Here is a 6197-nt window from a genome sequence, read left to right as displayed (position 1 = left end):
AGTTTTTCAATCCAAACGATTACATTTTTACCAAAAAAGATTAATTTTCGACTGAAAAGGATTTAAATATTAAATAAAATATTAAATATTAAATAAAAAAAAACAGTTTAATTCTACCAAAACAGATGATTTTTCAAACAAGAAAATTAATTATCTTCCAAAAAAGATGATATTTTAAAAAATACGTGTGCATGAATTTTCAACTAAAAAAATAAATTTTTAACCAAAAAATGGAACAGTTAATTTTTCAGGTTATAAAATTAATTTTTCACAAAAAAATGCAACCATAAATATGAATCTTCAACCAAAAAAATCAGTTTTTAAAAATGTTTTTCAACTTTCCAACGATTATTTAAATTTTAACCGAAAAAGACGTTAATTTCAAATAACTAACAGTTGAATTCAACTAAAAAAAGAAGAATTTTCAGAAAAACAAGTTAATTTTCAACAAAAAGATTATTTTCCAATCAAAACAATTAATTTTTTAATAAAAAAGATTAAATTTAAAGTAAAAAAGTCAGTTTCCAACGAAAAATGGAACAATTAAATTTTCAGTTAACGATATTGATTTTTCACAGCAAAGAAACAAATTTTTAGCCAAAGAGATGAATCTTCAATCAACAAATATTTTTTCAACAAAATGGTATAATTTTCCACCAATTACTTGAATTTGCAACAAAAAGTTGATTTTTCAACCAAGAAGATTAATTCTCTTTAAAAAAAATGAATTTTAAAAAAAATTCCTGAACATCCATTTTCAACTAAAAAATATTAATTTTCACCCCGATGATGTATCAAATTTGCCACCGGCTATTTAATTTTTTTTAAGCATGAGAAAAATAAATCATTAGATACGAAGGTATCTGTTTGAGGTAATAAAAATTTTTGATTAGAGATTGATTGGTACTGGCAGGATTTTTTTTCGAATTCTTTTCAAGGCTGCAATTATTAAATCCACGCGTATAGGAAAGTGTATCTGTGTACAGGATGGAGCAGTGGACCACCCTGGGAGCGAAATAAAAACTGCACAGCAAGATGGAAAAATAAAAACCGTGATCACATTATTTTTTATTATTTTATTCTTCTGTAGAATTTAAAAAAAGATCAAGTATTTCGTGTCTCTTATAATTTGATTTAAGGCCATGTGATGAGTGGGTCACGTGATCAGATTCCTACCTTACCCTCACTTTTTTTATTTCCCAACTTATTTTCACACGAAGCGCCACATCGAGTTTAAAATTTGGTACAATAAATAAGAAGCACTAAGAAAGGTGGGTCTGGTCCTAAATTTTAATAATTATTAAAAAAAAGCAAAAAAAATTATTTACAAAAAAAACTTTTTTCATAATTATACAAATTTAGGAACAGACCCACCATTGTTAGTACTTCTTGTTTAGTATTCCAAATTTTCAACTCGATGTGGCGTTTTTTGTGATAATAAGTTGGGAAATAAAAAAAGTCGCGTTAAGGCAAGAATCTGGTCACGTGACTCACTCATCACATGGCCTTTAACTACTTCGTGTTAAAATTTATTTGAATAAAATCCAAATGTGAAATTTTCTTTAAGTGATAAAAAAACTAAAACTAAAAAGGATTGCCTTTTAATAATATTGCTGAATTCTCGACAAAAACGTTTCATTTTCTACCGAAAAGAACAAATTTAAAAAAAAAATAGATGAATTTCCAGCTGAAGAATTGAATTTTCGAATACAAAAGAATAATTTTTCATCATACAGCTAAATTCTTAACTAAAATGAAACTTTAGCTAGAATAGTCAAATTTTTAGTTTAAAAAAAAATTACAAAGAAAAGAAAATTTTTTTCAACAAAATAGTTAATTTTTTAATAAAATATATGAATTTTTCAACTAAAATGAATCTTAAATTAGAATAGTTAAATTTTAAGTAAAAAATAAATGTTCAGTTAAAAAACGACGATTCTTTAAAAAAAAGTTGAATCTTCAACAAAAAATAAGTTAAAAAATGTAATAGTTAAATTTCAGTTCAAAATTAATTTGCAGCCAGAAGAAAAAAAAATTAACAAAATACTTTAATATTGAACCAAAGGCATAAAGTTCCAACTAAAATAAATTTTTAACTTGAATAGTTACATTTTCATTTAAAAAATAAATTTGCCACCAAAAAAGAAACGAGTGTCCAACAAGATAGTTCATTTTTTAATTAGAAATTTCAATTTTTAAATTAAATGAATTTTCAGCAAGAATAGTTTAATTTTAATTAAAAAAGATAAATTTACAACCAAAAAAGAACAATTCTATAAAAAAGTTAGATTTTCTACCAAAGAGATGAATTTTTAACAAAACAGATCAACTTTAAGTCAAATATTGGAATTCTCGAACAAAAAGTTTAATTTTCCAATGAAAAAGACAAAAAAAATAGATGAATTTTTAGCCAAGAAAATAAATTTTCAAATTAAAAACATCAATTTTCTGCCAAAACTAGAAACGTTAAATCTTCAGTTCAAAAATTTAAATTTATCTATAAAAGCAAAAGAATTTTCAACAAACCGGTTAAATTTTTTAATTAAAGATATGAATTTTAAATTGGAATGAATCTTTAATTAGAATAGTTGAATTTTAAGTTAAAAAATTAATTATTAAAAAAAAAATTCTTTAAACAGGTTAAACTACAACCAAAAAGACCAATTTTGAACAAAATAAACCAAGAAGATTAATTTTCTACCTAAAAAGATAAAATTCCAACAAAAGAGATGAATTTTTCATTAATAAATTGAACAAATTAATTTTTACCAAAGTAATTCAACTTTCTGCCAATTATTGGATTTTTGCAACACAAAGACGTATCCTGATCCAAAAAAAAATGTAAGTATTTTTATTTTTCACTAATTATTTAAATTTACAACAGAAAAATTTTTAATTTTAAATAAGAAACAGTTGAAGTCTACGAGAAAAAAAATTTACAACCGCGAAAATTAATTTTTAACAAAAAAGAAAATTTTTTAAGTAAGAAAATTAATGTTTTATCAAAAAAGATGAATTTTCAACAAAATACATTAAAATCATTTTTCAAATAAAAAAATCACTTTCCTACCAAAGATCGAACTGTTCAATTTAAGAAAGATGAAAGATGAATCTTTAACAAACAAAAAAAATGTTTAAAAATGTTCTATGTCTTTCCATCAACTATTGAATTTAACTAAAAAATGTGAATTTTCAACAAAAGATGAGCATGAATTTTTAAATAAAAAGGATCAATTCTCAACAAAAAACAAAACAGTTAAATTTATATTTAACAATATTAATTTTCAACCAAAATAAATAAACTTTCCACCATAAAGATGAATCTTCAACAAAAAAATATCAATTCTCAACAAAAAATAGAACATCTAAATTTTTGTTGTTAAAATTAATTTCAAACCAAAATAAACAAGTTTTCAACCATAAAGATGAATTTTTAACAAAAAAATTAATTTTTAATAATTCTTTTTGTCTTTTCAACAACTAGTGAAATTTTTAACCAAAAAATACGCTAATTTTTTTATCTTCAATTGGAATATTGGAATGCTCAGCTAAAGAAGAAGTTTACAAACAAACTAAAAAATATTTCATTATTTCATCAAATGTATGAATTTTTAACTGGAATGAATCTTCAATTAGAATAGTCTAATTTTAAGTTAAAAAATAAGTTTTCAACCAAAAAACGATGACTGTAAAAAAGGTAAATTTTCAACTAAAAAAGAAAACAACTTTTCAATAAAATAGTAAAATTTTCAGTAAAAGACAGTCGTTTCCATAAAAAAACAAGCAAGTTTTCAATGAAATAGCTTATTTTTCAACGAAATAAATTCATTTTTAATTAAAATGTAAATTGATTTCTAACCCAAAATATGAATTTTCAACTGAAGTGATGAAAATTTAACTAGAATACTAGAATTTTCAACCAAAAAGAAATATTTTTAAACAAAGAGATTAACTTACAAAGAAAAAAATGATTTTCTGTTTAAAAAGTCTATTTTTCATCAAAATTCGTGAAATTTGAATGAAATGAATGAATTTCCAATTTAAAAAGTGAAATTTATATAAAAATTTTTAAATTTTAAACTCGAAAAAAATATCAATTTTCAAACAAATAATTAAATTTTCATCCAAAAAAGTTTGATGAAAAACAGATAAATTTTCTAATGGAAAAGTTCAATTTTTAGTTGAAAAATTGATTCGCAAAAAAGAAGTTACATATTTAAAAAGAGATTAATTTTCAACTAAAGTTATGAATCCTCCACTGGAATAGTAGAATTTTGAACAAAAAAATAAGTTTTACACCAAAACAATGAATCTTTAACTAAAATAGTTGAACTCCAACACAATAAAAATGATTTTCATGAAAAAAAATAAATTGTTAACCAAAAATTAAATAATTAGGTTTCAATTTCAGAAATTCACTGCTTAACCAAAAAAAGACGAATTTTAAACTAAAAAAGGTAATTTTTCAACAAAAAAGTGAATTACTCCATTTTTAGCCAAAAAAGAAATGTTGATAGTTAAAAAAAAGAATTTTTAAATAAAATTATGGGATATTCAATTGGAAAAGTATTTTCAATTTCAGTTTAGAAAAAAAGTTATTTTCAATTAAAAAAGAAACAAATTTTTAATAAAAGAGTTAAATTTTCAGTAAAAAAATTATGTTTCTCCAAAGAAAAAACAAGTTTTCGGTCAAGTAGCTCATTTTTCAACGAAAAAAATAAATTTTTAATTAAAATGTTAATTCATTTCTAACCTGAAAGATGAATTTTAGAATGAAGTAATGAATATTTAACTGGAATACTAGCATTTTCAATTTAAAAAATTAATTTTCAATTTTAAAAGGAAAATTTATTATTCAATATTTAATTTTCTGCAAAAAAAGAAGAATTTTCTATAAATTACGTGAATTAACAAAAAACTGTTTAATTTTTAAATAAAAAATATTCATTTCCAACCAAATAGTTGAATTTTCAACAAAAAAATGTAAAATTTCAACCCAAAATAGAATAGTTCAATTTACCTTTAAAAATCTAATTCTAAACCAAAAAAAAAGTCGGATTTTCAGAAAAATAGTTCAATTTTCTACTTTCAAGACAGTAGTTACATTTTTTTAAGAAATACATTTTCAATTAAAATGATGGATATTGAAATAAAAAATTAATTGTTTATAGTTATGAAACCCAATGTTCAACCAAAAAATACAAATTTTTAACTAGATCATTTTTCTATGAAAAGTTGAAAGTTAAATTTTCAGTCAAAAAATAAATGTTGGACCAAAAAAAAAAAATTTTTAATTAAAAGCAATTTAACTAAAACAATATTCAACAAGAATAGTATTTTGGGTGTAAGAAGGAAATTATTTTCAAACCAAAAAGATACACATTTTCAATCAAATAGTTAAATTTGCGTATTTTTTTCTAACCTAAAAGATGAATTTTCAACTAAAATTATGAATATTTAACTGGAATGCTTGAATTTTCAACAAATTTACATCTTAATTGTTAAATTTTAAATTATAAAAGATCAAATTTTCTACAAAAAAAAAATAATTTTCTACAAATTACATGAATTAAAAAAAAAATAGTTTAATTTTTTAATCAAAAATATCAATTTTCAACCAGAAAGAGAATAGTTGAATTTTTCGTTAAAAACTAATTCTGAACCAAAAAAGTCAGATTTTCAGAAAAATATTCAATTTTCGACTGGAATAGGTAAATTTTTAGTCAAATAATTTATTTTTAACGAAGAAATTACATTTTTAAAAAGATAAATTTTTAGTTGAAATAATGAATCTTCTAATAAAAAATTAACTGTTTAGTTGTTTTTTAACTTTTTTGTTGAAAATTCATATTTTAGAGTTAAAAATATAAGTGTTTTTTATAAAACTCTAGTTTTTTGCTAGAGAATTCAAGCATTTTCTGTTTGAAAATTATATTATTATGATAGAAAATACAACAATTGGTTGAAATATTTTACTTTTTTTATTGAAAAATTTTACTTAGTTGACAAATCATCTCTTTTGGTAGAAATGTACCAGCTATTATATTTTTTTATAAGAATTCATCTCTTATAGCAGAAAATTAGTCTTTTATTTATTTATATTTAATAATTAATTTAAAAATTAAAGAGTTCATTAAAAAAAAAAAACGAATTTTCAATCAAACTGTTTGAAGCCTCAACATAAAAATATTACTTTT

This window comes from Belonocnema kinseyi, chromosome 8 (genome assembly GCF_010883055.1).
Source record: "Belonocnema kinseyi isolate 2016_QV_RU_SX_M_011 chromosome 8, B_treatae_v1, whole genome shotgun sequence".
Lineage (NCBI taxonomy): Eukaryota > Metazoa > Arthropoda > Insecta > Hymenoptera > Cynipidae > Belonocnema > Belonocnema kinseyi.
Note: the sequence above shows the minus strand (reverse complement) of the source record.